General features: G+C 51.1%; 1 protein-coding gene across 5 annotated transcripts in view; it reads left to right on the top strand.

The window, feature by feature from the left end:
* DMTF1 (cyclin D binding myb like transcription factor 1) overlaps window positions 1-18718 on the top strand; it is a 514121-nt gene that overhangs the window by 421669 nt on the left and 73734 nt on the right. The window lies entirely within an intron of this gene.

Consider the following 18718-nt stretch of genomic DNA (forward strand, 5'->3'; position numbering starts at 1 on the left):
CTAGTGTTGGAAAAAGCTATATGTAGTGTATCTAGCTACATGTAGCAAGCCCAGAAGCACCATGTGCATTCTTCCCAAGCGTTCCAATTTTGTTTGAATCCCCTGCACGGCAAACCCCGAATTTCATTTCTTCATCCAACTAATGATGCTGAAAATGTCAGTTCTGTCATAGTGTTCTACCTATTTTTGTCTGTGCGCACCATGGGAAGTGTTCAGAGAATTCACTCATAAGCACAATTTGTGGGAGCAGCTACACTGAGCAAGTGACTTTGAAAGCTTTGCCACCAAAGCAATAGCTATATTATTCTGAAAGTAAGAATGCAATAATGAAACCCCATAATGACTACCCTTTGATGAGAATCCAATGTAACACTACATTGACAAAAGAAAACTGCTAATAATAAATGAGTGCTAAGAAATGCCTAAATCAACCACAACCTTTATGGTAACACTAAATGTTACCATAACCATATTCTCTTCATTTATCCAACATGACTCCTAACTACTTCACTTTAAAAAGATACACCGGAAGGCAGCTCATTCTCTTTTGACATGTAGCATGTTCCCAATCAAACTCCTCTTCAGAGAGAAGATTTAAATCACAATTTGTTTTGTGAATTATTCTGACTCTACTGTCGCCCGCAGCTGCAAGAGCCTTTCCACATAATGATTGGATGCATGCAAGTTAGAGTGCTTCCTAAAACATTATTTAAAATTGTTGATGGCCCAAATTGCCCAGGTTGACCACGATCTTAAAGAACAAGGTGACCAGCCTGCTGTTTAGATTTTGCAAACCTTTACACGGACTGTGGAAGATGCATCTGAAAATCTGTGTGAAAAGTAACCCATAAATCCTATCTATTGGTTACTGATCACATTGCAGCAGGTCCACTAATCATTAACAATGAATACACGTAGTTGGGTGGTGAAATGCTAAACTTCGTAAAGTTTCCAACACAAGACGCAAAGCAGTTCAACAAGCAAGTCCATCTTTAATTCTTTTTGTATCGGATCAATAGGGCAAGAGCACAATGATTAACTCTCCATTCTTTGTAATGTTAACTTTGCTCTGGTTTCTATTGAAGTAGGTTTGAATTACAATACTGACTACAGTTGTAACAAGAACTTTGCACATGTGTGATGTGTTAAAACTTTCCGCCGTTTTTTAAATCCAGTATGCTATCTTGTTAACGAGGTGTGAATTTGTATCATGTTTGTGCTGGGGCCAGGAATGCTGTTTCCTTATACTAGGTGTCCTGGTTTGTTATTAATGTTAATTTCAGACCTTTAATAGTTTGTCCGTTACCAAGATGAATGCACCCACCTTTGCAGTTAGTTATTTTAATAAGTTCCCCAGCATTCTATTATGATCATATGCCAGCAGGGACAATTCTAACGTTCATTATTCCATATTAAACTGCTATAATGTGTAATACTCCAATTGCCTAATCCGTAAGCATCAGTTTATGTTGTGGCATAAAGTATAATTAGTGAACAATATATAAATGGTCAAAAAATATTATTACTATTACGCAGACTTATATAAACATCCTAACTTTTCCCTGTGCCGACTTCTTTAGGTTCAACGTTATTTTTATTATTATTTTATTTTGTAACACTACAATCCCCTACATCCACCAACCAACAAGGAAACAAGTAATTATCAATAGATAAGACTGAAAGAGTGGAAGTTGTTAACCTTGTCTGTTTCCCCATCACCCAACTGGTTCCAGGGAGTGGCTATACTTTATTTCACAAGATTTCTAAGTGGAATTCTGCCTCTTTGCCACCCCTGTTGGCGAAGAGCTACAAGTGTACGCTTTTCCATTTAAGACCATTCATTGTGATAATACATAGGCTTTCTAGGTACTGTGGACACAAAGATACACAACATTCAGTACTAGGTACCTCAATAAGGAATGGCTGTATGTGTATTGTAACCTTTCCTATTGCTGTAGAGCTCGTATTCTTTAAATCCAGTCTCTCCATTTCGGACAGGTATCCTGCCCCTGCATCATTAGTATCGATTGCATGGCTGTGCAGCATCAGCTGTTTCCTGTTGATGAACGTCATGGAGCAAGCCCCTGCATAAGATGAGGCCAGCAACACAACACACAGGGCTCTAGGCAATCAATCAAGTATTTATAAAGCACGGCAAATCACTTGTGAGGGTCTCAAGGCGCTGGAGTTGCTAGTTGCTTCATGATGTTCTGGTCATTCGAACAGTCTTGAGTTCTTTCCTGAATTGCTGGAGTGTGAGGCGGTCCTGAGCTGTAGAGGAAGGTCTTTCCAAGGTTTGGCTCCCAGGTGTGAACAGTTTCTTTTGCTGTTGCCTCGGCCGGGGGTGTCTGCGAGGAAGAGGGAGGCAGATCGTAGGTGTCTGGTCGGTTGGTGGAAGGTCACGCATTTGTTGTTGTATGCTGGTCCTTCGTTGTGCACGGCTTTGTATGCGTGGGTCAGTATCTTGTACTGGCATCTCTTCTGGATCTGGAGCCAGTGAAGCTTCTTGATATGGAATGTGATGTGGGTCCCTCTGGGGAGGTCAAGGATGAGTCTTGCCGCTGAGTTTTGTATTGTCTGTAGTCTCTTCAGGAGGCATGCAGTGATTCTTGTGTAGAGTGTGTTTCCATAGTCCAGCCTGCTGGTGACATGGCCTGTGTGATGGTCCTTTTGGTGTTGACTGGGAGCCACCGGAAGAGCTTGTGAAGCATGCGTAGGGTGTGGAACAGGCAGATGAGACTGTATTTACTTGCTTCTTCACACACAGCTTGCTGTCCAAGATGATGCTGAGGTTGCGGGCGTGGTCTGTTGGGGCGGGGGATGGGTTGAGTCAGTAGCCCACCATATGTCGTTCCATGTCGAGGTGGTGTTCCCAAAGATGATGACTTCCATATTGACCGAGTTAAGCTTGATACAGGTATCCTTCATCCAGTCGGTGACGGCATACAACTGTGGAAGTTGGCTCTGATGGTTGAGGGGTCTTCTGACGGCGAAAGGATGAGCTTTGTGTCGGCGTAGGAGAGTATGTTGAGTGCGTGTAATCAGACTGTGTTTGCCGGTGGTTCATGTACTTGTTGAAGAGGGTGGGGCTGAGGGATGATCCTTGAGGGACATGATCTTCTTGGGTTCCGAGGTGAATGGTGGGAGATTAATTCTCTGGGTTTTACCAGTGAAGTATGAGGCGATCCATTTTTGGGCATCTCATTGGATTCCCATGTGGTCGAGTCTGTTGATCAAGCAGTAATGGACGACCGTGTCGAAGGCGGCTGACTGGTCCAGGAGGATGAGGGCTGCAGTTTCAGTGTGGTCCAAGAAGGCCCTGATGTGGGTGGCTGGAATCAGGGCTGTCTCGGTCCTCAGAATCCTGATTGAGAAAGGTCTAGGAGGTTGCTGTGTTCCAGGTGTCCTATGAGTTGCTACTTGATTGCCTTCTTGAGAACCTTTGCTGGAAAGGGGAGCAGGGAGTTGGGCCGGTAGTTCTTTGGGTCTGCTGGGTCAGCAGATGGTTTCTTCATGATGGTCCTCTTTTCAGCCTGTTTCCAGTCCTCAGGGAAGGCAGGTAAGGTGATGGAGGTGTTCAGGACTTTCTTGAGCTCGTCGCCAATCATCTTACTCCTGAGGTTGAAGACGTGGTGGGGATATGGGTCCGTAGGTGCTCCAGAAAGCACGGAGTTTATAATGGAGATTGTGCCTTGCGTTGTGAGAGGGCCACACTGGGTGAACAGGTTTTCAGCAGTGGCATAATGAAACTTGAGCATCCCCCCCTTGCCCTCCCCCAACCCATCCAGACTCAATCGGGAGCACTCAGGCCAGGGTACTGTGCTGATGGGACCACCTGTTCAGCAAGGGCTGTGGGAGCATGTGTTACGTCAATGGTATTCGGGGTTTGTGTTTGTGAGCAGACTGATGCTGTCGGCAGCTGGCGGTTGGGGTTTGAAGTTTTCGCAGATGACTGAGATCTTGTGAAAGAAATCTGCCAGGATGTCACTCAGTGCCTGGGAGGGGGTGATATCGTTCTCGGCAGCTTTAGGGTTGGAGAAAAACTTCACGATGACGAAGTGCTCCTTGCTGCGGTTTGTGCTGGTTTCTATGTGGATCACATGTCAAGGTTATTATCAACAGCATTTAGAGAATCCTCCCAATAATGCTACTTTGAACATTGCCATATCAGATGTACCAAGGTGCCAGTAGCTTCACATCCCTTCCAGCATCTAGCTGATTGAAATCTGTCCCCATCTGCTGTAGGAAATCAATACAGCTGTGTTCTGCAAAGGGTTTCCTTCTCTATCACACATTAAACCGACTTGTGTTGGTTTGTGTATATTACTACACCTCAACTCCTACAGTTCCCAACCCAGCTCCCTGCCCCATCTCTTACTCCCCAGGGTTTTCGTATCAACCTTTGCTGGAAATCACTTGCCATCCTGTTTCCCCTTTCAGTGTCCAGGTCTCAGACACTGAGGTTGCTGATGGCTTTAGTCACTCTTATTGGTTACGGAGCCAAGTGAAGCAGCTGAAGCTAGCAAATCTCTCTGTTTCCACGAGCCTTCTTAATATCTTGAAATTAGCTGATTTCTCCTTTATTTAACACGGATACAACTTTAGGCATTTTGGTTCACTCCAGGCCCGAATACTACCCCTACCAAGCCCCTCCATGGAGTGCGGATTATTGTGTAGTAGTGTAAAGGGTGAAAGGCAAGTGGTAAATCCCTTCTTCTTGCACACCCTGTCCCATGAGTGATCAGGTAGGAGTATAGTTCTTAGCGTATGAGTTTTGATTAACCACGGGACAATCTAGAGAGATGACCTTGCTATATGATGGTCAACAAAGCACCATTGCTTCTCAGGTTCCTTTATTTCCTCCATACCGCCAAATATCTCAGATGCAAGGTTTGCTGACAGTACAGTATACATGGGATAGCTTGTTTCCCAAGGAGGTGGGAAAATGCATACATTTGCATGTTATTCTGGGGTTCATTCCATATAAATCATTTCTTGATGTAGGGAATTGTTTAAAGGTTGTACTTTGCGTCATTTTCACAGTTGCGATCATACCTAGCCACAACAAGGTACCGCTGTGCCATCACTGAAGGCCTTTTTTTTAGATTTTGCAGGCGGTGGAGTGAAAGTTCAGCAAAACTGTATAGAAGACAGATGGAGCTATTGGCACTCCTAACTATGGAACTGCTGAGGTAGCCAAGTGGAAGGGAAATCCCATCCGTAGGAATTCTGTTTGTCTGTGCAAAATGTTCAGGGCCAGCATTTCTGTTTTATAAAAGTTGAATTGAGTTGGAATCCCATGACACGTGAATTTGTGCAGCTCTTCCATAAGCAGGATTGATGTCTCAGGCTCAGTAATACTTAACGTTACATAATTGGTTGTAAATTTAAATTCATCTTTGCATATTACTACCCCTATAATGTCTATTTTGCCCTCTGCGTGCTTCCAACTAATCCTGCCAAACTCTTTTCTCTGTGTAGCACTAGATGCGCTGTTTTTTTCCCTCTGTACTTTAGCCATTTTTCACTATGTGTAAAACCTTTTTTTGGTGCTACCAGCACATTCTCTACCCAGGCCAAAATCCAATTGATCTGGCAAGAGTTGTTCCAGTCTGGTAACTAGGAGGGCAGTATTAATTTTGCATCAGTTTTAGGAGGGAGATGGGCCTGTAGCAGTCTGTCTTGTCCGGCTGAGGTTTCACCATGATTATTGAGTCAAGTATGGATTCAGTTATGACCCCTGTATCACCAAAGTAAACGTTTCATGAGTGAAGGTGTCACTTTTCTTCACAATCTCTTATAGAAGAGTGTTGTGAGCTCACCTGAGTCTGTCCATTTGCCTAATTTAAGCTAATAAATCTCACTGATCACTCCTGTGACTTATCACACCCAGTGGGGTTAGTCATTTGGTACGAGTGGAGGTAGAGATATTTACCTCATCTGTTGTCTCGTATGAATATAGCTTCTGATAAACCCCCAAAAGGTGTCTGCAATGTCCTCATCTCTCACCACAGCATTTCCACTGCATTGTCTGCCCTCACATAGTACTTTGTTTAATCTTCAGCAGTGTGTGCATGCTCTTGTCAGTGTCCAATAAGTCCGCATACCTGTGCCCTACGTGTGAAAATTATTGGTGACTGAGATTATGCTCCTGTACCAGAGAGGGCAGTTCTTCCTCTAGTTAACTTTGGAGGGCAGAAGCAGCTATGAATCTACCCCATAGTACTGCTTTTAAAGTTTCCCAGATGGTTGCCATTACTTTGCTGTCTCTGTCGTTTGTGGCTTAGAAGTACCAAGTTTTCCTTGTAATATAATGTCCTCTCTGGCTCCCCATCTCATGGGTTCCTGACATTGCTGCTAGTCTCTTCTCTTCAAAGAAGCCTGCCTACTCTTAGCAGTGACAAATGGTGCTAATTATGCTTGAAAAGGCCAAAGCAGAGCTCAGGAGATTTACGACCGCTCCATACCTTGGCTAGACCATGAATCTGCCCAGAAAGATTCAGACACTAAGAGCATGTGTCGTACTCTGGCTGACTATGTATTATTTGCTGTAAGGGTAATGTAAGCCATTACACTTGAAGAACAAGTTACTTACCTTCGGTAATGATATCTGTAAGAAACATAGCTTAGTTATAGATTCCTTACCTTAGAATTACCCCCCGGCGTCAGACTGGATCCGGAAAGTTTCTCGTCGGCAGTACTTATGCGCGTCGGAAGGTGGCGTCAGTCGACTCAGCGTCTGGCGTCGTGGTCGCGGGGATGATGTCACGGTAGCTACATAGACGCCGCCAGCGCGTGCTGACGTCAGGTCTGTACACGACTTTCCACGCCAGAAGAACAGAGCCATGCAAGACACTGACCACTGGTGCACAAAACTAGGGCCATGAAAGGATGTCCTTAACCCTAGAAGTCAGTTCGTATAACGGGGAGGATGGGTGGGGCGGTAAAAAATCTATAATTAACCGATGTTTCTTACAGATATATCGTTACCGAAGGTAAGTAACTTGTTTATCTGAAAGAAACAGTTATAGATTCATTACCTTAGAATAGATACCCTAGCAATACCAACCCCGGTGGTGGGTCTGTAAACTAAGTTCACACCAGAAAATCCTGGAGAACAGAACTGCCAAAGAAGCCATCTCTCTGGACTTGGCTGTCCAGGCAGTAGTGTTTAGTGAACGTGTGCAACGATGCCCAAGTAGCTGCCTGACAGATGTCATTTAGGGGGACTCCTCGTCCCAAAGCACTGGTAGCTGCCGTCGCCCTGGTGGAATGGGCGTGCAGTCCCACTGGAGTCTCCTTCTTTGCCAAAAAAATAGCAGGCTTTGATGCACAGAACGACCCACCTGGAGATGGTCTGTTTGTGCACAGCCCGACTTTTCTTAGCACCCACGTAACCAACAAAGAGCTGGCCGTCCACCCGGAATTGTTTGGTGCGATCCAAGTAGAAAGAAAGCGCACATTTTGGATCCAGACGGTGGAGCCTCTCTTCCTCTTTTGAAGGATGCGGAGGCGCAAAGAAGGTGGGCAAAGTGATGGTTTGGCCAATGTGGAAAGAAGTAGCCACCTTGGGAGGAAAGGAAGGTCTAGTTCTCAGGACGACCTTGTCCGGATGGACAGCCAGAAAGGGGGCTTGGAAGAAAGAGCTTGTAGCTCACTCACCCTGCGTGTAGAGGTGATGGCCACCAGAAAAGCAGTTTTCAAAGTGAGAAGCCTGAGAGGACAGTTATGTAGTGGATCAAAGGGAGCGCACATAAGATATGTAAGACCCAAGTTCAAGTCCCACTGGGGCATTACGAAGGGAACAGATTGAAAAAGATGAGTAATGCCCTTAAGGAATCTAATTGCAAAAGGGGACTTGAAAAAAGAAGGCTGATCAGGAAGCCTTAGGAAGGATGAACTGGCCGAAAGGTAACCCTTTAGAGTGCCCAGAGCAAAGCCCTGCTGGGCCAAAGAAAGGAGGAGGGGAAAGGGGATCCACAGCCTTTGGTGTGCACCATGCCACAAATGTATTCCATCAGCAGGCGTATTCCATCCTAGTGGAGGGACCCCTGGCTGCCAATATAACATCGCAGACTTCGGGAGGCAGGTCAAAAGACGTCAACTGCCGCCGCTCAATCTCCATGCAAGGAGGTGGAGACTGTACAGGTTCGGGTGGAGGAACGTCCCCTGCTGCTGCGACGGAAGATCCTCCCGAAGAGGCAGTCGGATCAGAGGATCGATGGCCATGTTAAGCAGCTCGGGATGCCAGACTCTTCTCGCCCAATCTGGAGCCACAAGAATGACTTGGGCCCGGTCCTGCTTGATCTTCTTCAGCACTCTGGGCAGAAGTGGTATAGGCGGAAAGGCGTATAGAAGACCGCAACTCCACTCACGACGAAAAGCGTCGCCTAGTGAGTGCCGCCTTGGAAATTCCGATACCAAAGAGGACGATGGACAGAGCGTTAGAGCAAATCAAACACTCACCCCCAGTCAACTGATCTGAGTTTAATCCATCATCATTCTTTAGCTCACTCCACCACCCCAGTTCAGACATGGCCATATGCAAATCAGTCTGACCCTGTGCCTCATGGGAACAGTTCAGCCCGAACTGCCAAGCCATGTCTTCCCTGGACCGGAAACAAGCATCCTGGGACCGGTTTCGGGTTCATAACCCTCGTCAGCCAGGCTATCTTGAATCCAGTGGCAAAGTGAGCAAGGGACCCACCTCTGGGCATACCCTGCCACCTTAGGGCGAACAAAGCGATACCAAAGAGGATGATGGACGGAGCGTTCGAGCAAATCAAAAACTCACCCCCAGTCAACTAATCTGGGTTTAATCCATCATCATTCTTTAGCTCACTCCACCACCCCAGAAAATCCAACGCGCAGAACTGGCCATATTGAGCGTTCTCTTCGGAGGCGAACAGATCTAACCAAGTCTTTCCCCACTGCAGAAAGAGACCTTGCACCACCTCCGAGTGAAGACGTCATTTGTGATCCATCATGCACCTGCAGCTGAGTTTGTCCTCCCTGGCGTTCAGAGAACCTGTCAGGTGTTGAACCACCAGGGAAATGCCCTGATGTTCCAGGCATGTGCAGAGGCGGAGGGCATAGGGTCCACAACCCCACACCGCCTTTTTTTTTGCAGTACCACACGGCGGGGGTGTTGTCCATGAACACCTGCACTACTCTTCCCCGGACAGAGGGAAGGAATACCTTGAGTGCAAGACAAATCGCCTGAAGCTGCAGAAGGTTGATGTGGAGCCCGGACTCCGCCGGAGACCAGAGGCCTCTGATCTCAGTCTCCCCCATGTGGCCGCCCCATCCCAGAAGTGATGCATCGGTCACCACTGTGAACTCTGTTTGAGGTAGGGAGAGGGATCTTCCTTTGACCCAATCCTGGTTTATAAGCCAACACTGCAATTGGTATGCAATGCCCTTTGAGACCTGGACGCAATCAGACAGATTCCCCTGATGTTGCGCCTACTGGAACTTTAGGTCCCACTGCAGAGGCTGCATATGCCATCTGGCATGATCCACCAGCAGGAGGCCATCAGACCCAGGAGCCTGAGAGTCATCCTGACCGAAACCCAGTATAGAGGCTGAAAGATCAGAATCATAGCCCGAATATCCCAGACTCGCTGTTCGGGAGGATAAACCCGAAACTGCATCGTGTCCAGAACAGCTCAGATGAAGAGGAGCTTCTGAGAGGGGGTCAGGTGTGACTTTGGCACGTTGATGGAGATCCCCAGCGAATGCAGGAGGTCGGCCGTAGTCTGGGAGACGACAGCCTTGGGCGAACCCATTTAACAGTCTGTTATCTCGATAGGGGAAGACTGAAACCCCTTATCTGCGCTGATGAGCTGCGACAACTGCCATCACTTTCGTGAACACACGAGTTGGGCTGTTAAGGCCAAAGGGGAGCACAGTAAACTGAAAGTGCTCGTGGCCAACCGTGAACCGCAGGGAACGCCTGTGGACCGGCAGGACGGGGATCTGAAAATAAGTGTCATGCAAGTCCAACACTACCATCCAGGCTCGAGGGCAGACAAGACCTGAGCGAGTGTCAACATCTTGAACTTCTCCTTCCAGAGGAAGCGGTTGACGTTCCTGAGATCCAAGATAGGACACAGGCCTTTGTCCTTCTTGGATACCAGAAAATAGTGGGAATAGCAATCTACTTCTGGGGCAGGAAAGCGCTTGATGGCATCCTTGGCCAAGAGTGCCAAAACTTCCTGTTGGAGAAGGTGATCCCCCGACATGCGATGGTACTATGGTGGCATGGATGTAGGGGTAGTCTCGAAGTGGAGGGTGTGGCCCCTTCGGACTATTTGCAAAACCCACCTGTCCAACGTGATGGTGCGCCAGTTAGGGAGGTGATGGCAGATCCTGCTGCCCACTGGCGTTTGGTGGCCATGAAACATCGGACTAGGAGGTTTTGAAGGCTGCTGCAGAGGGGGCTGTGGTGGACTGGCCCGCCCGCTGGCCACCAGAACTACAGCGGTGGTTCCCATGTCCCCGGCAGCGCTGGAGTTGAACAGCTTGCGCCGGCCTGTGGCTCTGGACGGGACTTTGTGGGGCACCCCTTCCGTAGCCACGAAAGGGGTGAAATGCAGACTGTGCAAGGCGGGTGGAGGAGAGACCCAAGGACCTGGCCGTAGCCCGAGAGTCCTTAAAGCGCTCTAGCACCTTGCCTGCCTTGTCGCCGAAAAGGCAATGGCCATCAAGGGGCATGTCCATAAGGGTGGATTGGACATCCCTGGAGAAACCAGTTGAACGCAACCACGCGTAGAGTCAAAGGGCTACTGACGTGGAAATCGTCCTGCCAAGTGCATCAGCGGTATCCAGCCCACAGCGGATGGTAAACTTTGCTGCATCTCGGCAACTGCACGGGAGTGCACGGCCCGGGCCTCATCCGGACACTGGGGCAGCACCCGCGCTACCGTATCCCACACAGAGTGGGTGTAGCAGCCCAACAGGCCTGTGGTAGTTACTGACCGCAGTCCCAAGCTGGCTGAAGAAAACATTTTCTTCTCAAGGTGGTCCAGCTTTTTGGATTCCCTATCTGATGGTGCGTTAGAGAATGCACCTTTAAAAGTGGAGGCTTGGACCACCACGCTGTCAGGGGTGGGGTGTTGGGAGAGGAAAGTGGGGTCGCCCGGAGCCGGGCGGTGGCATCGGGAAATCATTCTGTCTACAGGAGCCCCTGTGTTGGGCCTGATTCAGGTGCATGTCATTAAACGGCAGCAGGGGCTCTGAAGAGCTCGCTGCCGGTTGCAGGACCTCTGTCAGGAGGTTAGTCCTGACTGCCACCGTAGGTAGATCGAGGTGGAGAGCCTTGGCCGTCCTACGCAACACCACTGCGTATGACACTCCCTCCTCTGTAGCCACGGTAGGAGGAGACAACATGCCAAGTTCTGGTGAGGTATCCAGACCACTGGTTTCCCCCAGTTCCTCTCTCCAGTCCTGTTCATAAACCAGCTGGTCGGTTAAAGGGTCCCCAGACGTCTCCCAGTCCTCCTCACCCTCCTCTGGCTGCCAATCTGGTTTCAAAGAGTCAGGGTAGTACAGGGGCACAAAAGTACCCATCGGCGTCGGTCGACGGCAGTCCGACTCCGTGTCTACCTCGAGGTAGAGGCTGGGGTCGACTTTGGCACGGGACACAGCCGACGTCGGTAGAGGATGTGGTGCTGGTGGAATCGGCACCGGGGGAGGCGTAACAAAGTCGACCGGTTCCGATCCAGGCCTGGATCCAAGGGGACCCTGCGGCGCCGAGGCCAAAGCCGCCGATGCCAAAGGCCCAGGGCCACCAGCCTAGTCCGCGGGGCCCCAAGGCGTGCCGGTTGAGTCGGCTGCCCAAAGATGGCATGCATCGCTTCATAAAACTGACAAGGCTGGGCAGGGGTCGCTCCCAGTCCCGGGAATGGGGGGGGGTGGGGGGAGCCCAGAGCCGAACCTACGGGCTCCACACATGGAGCCGCAGGAGGTGCACCACCGGTCGGGGAGACGTCGAAGAGCGACGATGCTTCTTCGGCTTGTTTTTGCGCTTCGACTTACCTGACCCCGAGTGTGAAGACTTAGAGGAAGAACGGTGTTGGCTCCACAACCGGTCCCTCAACCTCCTACGCAATCGGGACCTCGAGCGGCGCAGAGCCGACTGCCCACCCCTGACAGCGTCTATGTAGCTACCGCGACGTCATCCCGGCGACCACGACGACGAACGCGGAGTGGACCGACGCCACCTTCCGCCACCAGGGGTACTGCTGACGAAAAACTTTCTGGATCCAGTCTGACGCCTGGGGGCAATTCTAAGGTAAGGAATTTATAACTAACTTTCTTTCAGATGGGGGGGCGTAGCCTGACAAAATGGCCGGTTAGATGCCCATCTGCGCTGCTCCTGCCCCAAAGAGTGAAATACGGGCTGCTGGAGACCCGTCGGCGTCCCGCTCTTTAAGATGGCGGCCCCCGCGTTGCTGTGAGGGACGGGGACCGCCGCGGATTGTTCCGGGAGTGTTGACGGGTCCTGGATGAGCCCTGGGCTCCTGGCGAGGCCTGCCTCCCCTACGGGACTGCTGTGCAACCCCATGAGGGGGTGTAAGGGGAGTGACACTGCCACAGAGGGATCGGCCGGCGAGATCAGAGACCGGGTGAGAAACCTACGCAAGCCCGGTGCAGCGGGGAGGATGCGACAGGCCTGCTTCTCCTCTGGCGGGTGGAGCCCGGACTTGGCACGGGGCCCGATGTGAGGCCTGCACGCTAAATATAACCAGCAGGGGAATGAATCTATCGCTGGTGCAATAAGGATAAATCCCCCCCATACAGCGAGACTTCCCCGGTGCTGGCGGGAGTGGATAACGTGCTCCGCGAATGTGCGGAGGGTCGGGCTTCCTGCAGGCCTGCGAGGGTGACCAGAATCTGGGGAAGCAGGATAGTGAGGCTAAACTAGCCTCTGAAGGAGGTAACCTACGTGGTTCCAGTGGGCCCGGTGCAGGGGGGTGAGGACGTGATAGGCCTGCTTCTTCGCCGGACGTGGTGCAAGGACCGACGTGAGGCCCACACGGTGGATGGACTAAACTGTGGCTGCGGACTGAGGCTCTTGCGGGGGCGATAAGGATAACCCCCATCCCCCCCATACGAGACTCCCCCCCCCCCCCCCCATTCCCCCCCCAGTGCTGGCGGGGCTGGGGCAACACATGAGTGCGCCTGGCGACTCGCTCCACGAATCGGCGGAGGTCCAGGCTGGCTGTATTCCTGCGACGATGAACAGAGACGGTAGCATTGGTGGAGCAGGACAGTGTTTCTAAACGGCTACCCCGGCCTCCGAAAGAGGTAACCTGCTTAATAACAGCGACACGGGGGCCCGTCGCTCCGGGATGGGGGTGCAGCAGAGAGTCTGGGACATACCCTGCGGACTGGCTCCGGCGCCATTGTTTTCTAGACAGAGGGGTTACCAGGAAGCATCCGAGGACATTTGCACTGGACATGGGGTAAGACAGACCCCTTGGAGCCCAAACAAATAAAATGATGCCGTACACGATCCCAGGCCCGATGTCTGCTGATCGAATTAGAGCGGACCCAGAGCGGGAAGCCCACCAGGGTTCGGCGGCCCGTGATAAAGCGGATATTCTGGAAGCTATCCGTGACTCCCGAGTGGCACTGGAAACCAAAATGGATGGGATGGCCATGGATAACAACCACTTGCGCCTGGATCTTAGGAAGGTGGCGGACAGGGTTACCACCACTGAAGGAGGCCTAAACGCATTACAGACTGAGGTCCGTCAATTGCGGGAGACGGTAACAGCCCTCCAGGACCATGCCTCCCTGGCTGGAGGATAGGGCAGATGACGCAGAATGGCAGTCACGGAGGAACAATCTTCACTTTTTGGGCTTTCCAGAAAAGGCAGAGGGGCCGGCGGCGGACCTATTCTTGGAAGATTGGATTAGCTCAACGTTCCCGAACCTCTGGCTCTCCAAAATGTTTGCAGTGGAGAGAGCCTTCGATCCCTTGGCCAGCCGCCGAAGCCGGGATCTCCGCCTAGAGCCAGGATCGCCTGACTGTTCAATTTTAGAGACCGGGACGCGACCCTGCAATATATCCACACCATGGCCCGCCCAGATTTGAAAACCATGACATCCATATGTACCCAGACTATACGAAAAGAGTACAGGATCAACGGAATTACTTTTTGGGTGTGAAACGCCGGCTGCGAAACCTCAACATTAAATACAGCTTAATGTTCCCGGCCAGGCTCCAAGTACAATATCAGCTTAATGTTCCCAGCCAGGCTCCAAGTACAATATCGAGACAAGGTACACTTCTTTGGTAACACACCAGAGGCAATGGACTGGATGGACTCGCTGGGGCTGGCCGGTCACAACCAAAATCAGGGCTGGCAGGAACAGAGACGGCGGAGTAATTGGCAACGGAACCAGCAACGTCGCACTGAGGAACAGCGACACAGGATACTAGATCTGGTGGATGGAGGTCGTATCATGGTGGGACCGGATGGCACTCTACAGACGAAGCTAGAGACGATCCCAACCCAAAACCAGTTTTCTCCGCTATGCCTGGTTCAGGAGACACAATTGGAGCTGGGGGGGCCAATAGCCCGGTGGAGGGGGGGCTCAGAAGCTACGTGAGGGACAGACTCTGCATTGAGACCTGGGGGTCCTGGGTCATGACCACTGTGAGTACTTACCTTGTCTTGAAGGGCACCTAATGTGAATAAGGGGCTCGTAGGAGAAGATCACGGGCCTGTAGACTCTGCGGGGGGGGGGGGGAGAGTTCTTGTGGGGGTTGCACTATTTAGCCATATACCCTGTTTTGCCTCGCCGGCTGTGGAGTGATGAGGCGGCCTGGCTAGACCACCAGTCGGGCGGGGTCGCGCAGTGCCAGTCAGTCAGCTGAATTTCAGTGATAGGGAAGGGGCTATCTGACTTGGGAACGTAAGTTCAGTTATAGTCATTATTTCAAGTTGCGGAAGGTGATTTAGAGGGTGGGTGGAACTTTGGGGTGGGGTTATGAGTCCTCAGACCAAGGCTGGGTTGTGAGAATGAAGCACTACTGCCTGTGGGTGGGGGGAGTTGGGGTTACACAATGTTTTATTTGGGTTGTTGCCAGGTCGGGTCCTTGTTGCGTCATTAGAGGTCAAGGAAGATCATGTATCATGAGAGCCCATGCATTAACACTACGGGGGGTCCACCACACGACAGTCGGGTGCCGCTGCGCCCACAGACGCTGACTCATGCCAGGTGACACGCAGAAGTATAAACTCATAACGTGGAATGTCCGGGGACTCAATAATATGGTCAAACGGATCCGGGTGGCACAATATCTTAGGCGGTATGGGATAAGTATAGCAGGAAGAAACGCACCTATGGGGAGACTGTCTTAAACACGTCCAACGCAGATTGAGGGGCCAATTTTTCGCTACATCCTACTCGGGGTTTGCTAGGGGAGCGCTTATTTGGGTGGCACCAGGAGTCCCCTTTAAGGCAACACACACTAGAAGTGATCCTGAGGGGAGGTTTGTGACGGTGGAGGGGATGCTGGATGGGCGCTGTATATTTTTGGTGAATATGTATGCCCCGAACAGTGATGATGGCGGGTTCGTGAGCCGAGTCTTGGGGCAACTGGACCTGGATCCATATACGGAATTGATTAATGCAGTTGTGCCCTGGATGGAGAGCTAGATAGACATCCCCCAAAGCTGGATGCCAAACCTAGAATGAGAGAGGCGATTGGCCCGATACTTCAAAACTATGGCTTACTGGATATCTCGCGACACCGTAACCCTGATCGTCGAGTGTACTCGTGCCACACACTAGACTATTTCTTTATCCAGCAGACTGCGGCGCATGAGATATCGGAAACGCAATAACTGGCCCGCTATTTGTCCAACTCCCTGTTATTACTAGCATTCTCTCTAGGCCGGCCGAGGTCTAAGGTACCGCTATAGAAGCTTAACACCGAAGCCTTTAGGGACCCAACTTACAAAGACGCCATAACAAACGGGTTGGAGGCTTATTTCGAGGTGAACTGGGGCACGGCCAGCACCAGGGCAATCGAATGGAACGCGATGAAGGTGGTGATACGGGGGGTATGTATGTCCACGGAGGTGGGGGTTCGGAAAGTACTCGAGCGAGACCTACGCCAGCATGAGGACCGCTTGGCGATACTGGAGATGGAGCTTCCCACGAACGGGGAGTGGCCGGCTAAATGGGCGGAACTGCGGAGGAAGATTGGGGACATCTGGGAGTCGCTAGGTAAATTTAACAGAAATGCGAGCAGGCGCCGTTGGTACACTGAGGGGGATAAGGCGGGACGGCTACTAGCACATCTGATTCAGACAGAGACTCCGCACCACCCGATTCTGACACTCAGAAATGAGCATGGCCAGGTAGTATATACACAACATGAGATCAACAAGGTATTCCTGACCCTGCTACATAAAATTTACTCTGCACCCCATGGCCCCTGAGGTTGTGGAGGCTTATCTGGTCGGGGTGGACCTGTCCTGCATAGACCCTGAGAGCCAGGAGGCCTTAGGGGCCCCTTTTAGCCCACCTGAAGACCGCTAAGTCCCCCGGGATGGATGGCATGGCAGCGGAACTTAAAAAAAAATATGGGGGAGTTCTGATCCCTAAGCTCCTAGAAATCACGGCGGAAGCCAGCGAGTGCGGTGTGCTCCCAGACTCTATCCGGGAAGCACAGATAGTAATGATTCCCAAGCCAGGGAAGGACCCTCTGCTCCCCAGTTCCTATCGACCAATCTCAATGTTGAACGTGGACCTTAAAATCATCAGCCACGTACTGGCAAGCAGGCTCCTCCCATATCTTCGGCGGCTGGTACACGATGACCAGTCTGGTTTTATACCAGGCAGGAATACGTTGCGGAATATCCGCTGTCTCGCACACGTTATGCAATCATTGGAGGGAAGGGCCCAACAGAGCGCCTTAGTGTTCCTTGATATCGAACAAGCGTTCGACTCGATCCGATGGGACTTACTATGGCAGGTACTTCTAAAAATGGGACTGGGGGAGGGATTTGTAAATTGGGTGAAACTACTTTATTCCCGACCGATGGCGAGGGTTGGCACGGGGCGATATGTGTCGGACACTATACCCATAACGAGGGGGACGCGGCAAGGATGCACGCTCTCCCCCTTGCTGTTTGCCCTGGCGGTGGAGCCATTAGCTTGCCATCTCCGCGGAGTGCTCCAGGGACAGGGCATACGGGTGAGAGATACGGAGCATATAGTATCGCTGTACGCCCACGATGCGTTGATCTACCTGAATCGACCGACCCATTCCATGTCGTCTTTGATGGCTATACTGACGCAATTTGCTGACGCCTCGGGACTTTACATCAACAAAGCGAAATCACAGCTGTACGCGATCGGCCCGATGAATGAATGGGACGGAGGACAGCTCCCAGAGATGGAACTTACGTGGGTAGACGATACACCACGATATCTAGGGGTGTGGGTCTGTAGGAATGAGGCCACCTTTTACCGACATAACATGGGGAGAATACTCCGGGGTCTTCAGAGTAGTGTTGCCTTTTGGACCACACTTAAACTGTCCCTGATGGGGAAGATCGCCCTGATAAAGATGGTGGTCCTGCCCCGATGTCTCTACACAATGCAGGGCTCCTTCTTCGAGCTCCCGCATCGGGTATTCAGGGAACTGGATGCACTTCTGGTCCTATTGTTATGGAACGGGAAGCGATGCCAGATTAGCCTAGAGCTCATTAAGCGTAGAGGAGGTTTGGAGATCCCAGATCTGGAACTCTAGTACTTCACGTCACAGCTACAGCATGCTATATATAGCCACTGATCGCTCCTGGGAGAGGTCCTTACTAGCCGGGACATATGGGGACTGACAGTTGGGTGCATTGCTCTAGGTGGGCGGGGGGGCAACAGGAACACAGTCCTCCACTGGTGCGGCTGGAAGCTGCAATATTGAACCGAGTGGTATGAAGGTTGATCCGAGAAAGGCCATTTGCCCAAGAGGGATTTCTGGCTTATGCCGCCCTTCGCTCAAATTGGCCAAGTTATGTCAATGGATAAATGGAAAAATGGGGGCTGTCTGACATCTACCCAGACAACAAATTCATTACCTATCAGGAGGCGGTGGCGACCTTTGAGTTGGGTTCCGGACAGTTCCTGCAATACGCCAAAATAGCGGCCACAGCACGGCAGCTATGGCCCTCGTTCCCAGACGCTCCGGGGCACACTCATACCCTGGTCACTATGATAACCATGGCTGGGGAGCGGAGGTTTGTTACTCACCTCTATAGGGCGCTGAGAGAAGACAAAAAGAATGGATCCTTAAAAATAGAAGAGAAGTGGCAGCGGGTGTGTCCGCAGGAGATCACACCACGGACTGGGAAAAAATCCACGAGAGTGTGCGGAAGGTGTTGGTATGCAATCGCTTCAAACAAACATAGTACACATGACCTACCTCTCCCCCAAGTGGCTTCAGGCCATCGATAGTTCCAGGGATCCCCACTGCCCCAGATGTCGACATGATCAGGCGGTCTTTCCTCATATGGTGTGGACATGCCCAACAATCCAGACATACTGGATGGCGGTCCTAGAGGACCTGACCAGGATAACAGGGTGGACAATTGCCATGGACCCGCGCACATGTCTCTTGGGCCGGATTGCTCGAGATCCTAAACGTAAGACAAGTGGGCGATTTCTGGTTCTGGGACTTGTGGTAGCCAGGCGA

Source organism: Triturus cristatus, chromosome 4_1 (assembly GCF_964204655.1).
Source record: "Triturus cristatus chromosome 4_1, aTriCri1.1, whole genome shotgun sequence".
Taxonomy (NCBI): domain Eukaryota; kingdom Metazoa; phylum Chordata; class Amphibia; order Caudata; family Salamandridae; genus Triturus; species Triturus cristatus.